This window comes from Saccostrea cucullata, unplaced genomic scaffold (genome assembly GCF_032062105.1).
Source record: "Saccostrea cucullata isolate Sc308-1 unplaced genomic scaffold, CSIRO_AGI_Scuc_v1 ctg262, whole genome shotgun sequence".
Lineage (NCBI taxonomy): Eukaryota > Metazoa > Mollusca > Bivalvia > Ostreida > Ostreidae > Saccostrea > Saccostrea cuccullata.
In genome coordinates this window covers 260,430-261,356 of record NW_026925668.1, presented here as the reverse complement: position 1 = coordinate 261,356, position 927 = coordinate 260,430, and positions in this window count along the sequence as shown.

The window sequence follows — 927 nt, the reverse complement described above, 5'->3', positions numbered from 1 at the left end:
TGTCCAGTTCTTTGTCTTCTTTGCTTGTTTGTACAGTCTTTGTTTTTTCTTGAGGAGTTTCCTTTCTCTGTCTGTGATCCAGGGGGTGGAGTGTCTAGACTTAAGCTCCCTTGCTGGTATATGTTTGTCTAGAATTTTATGTATACTGGATTTGAAGAACTCCCAGATGTCTTGTATGTTTTTCCCTTCTGACTGCAGCTTGCTGATGTTATTTGCCAGATTTCTTAATGACGCTTTCAAGTTTTCCCAATTTGCTTTTGAGTAGATATATATTTTTCTGCTTGCTGATTTTTGGTAATGTGGCTTGGTTTCTAGATCTGTGATGACAATGTCATGGTCCGAGATTCCTGGTACACTTACTGAAGATTTGATGACGGAAGGATTTGCAGTGAAAACTAGGTCTAGTAAGTTGTCTCCCCTTGTTGGTTGGTCATGGATTTGTGAAAGGCCGGAGGAATTTGCAATATCTATTAGTTGTTGTTGAATGTCCCTGTCATTTCCATTTTTGATTGACATGTTGTTCCATTCGATGTCTGGACAATTAAAATCCCCAGCTAGGATGATGTTTTTCTTTGATGTTGAGACTGAGGCTTTTTCTAGTGATATGGATAGTTCGTCAAGATCCTTTTTGTTTCTTTGAGGCATGTAAAATGATGATATGAGCATGTCTTTATTTTATTTAGTATCAGATACTTTATTAAAAATATTAAGTGATTTTTTTGTATTGAAATTCGGGAAGTGATCAGGAAATGAGCAGACTGACAGCTTAAGATATTCAGAGATTTCTCTATAATCCGTAAATACATAGGGATTTCTCTATAATCCGTAAATATCCGGAGCCACACATTTGGGTGACATTATGAAAGATGACGGGAAAGGGAACCAGCCTAACGGGAAAATTACATTCGTAACTTCTCGGGCGTTTTC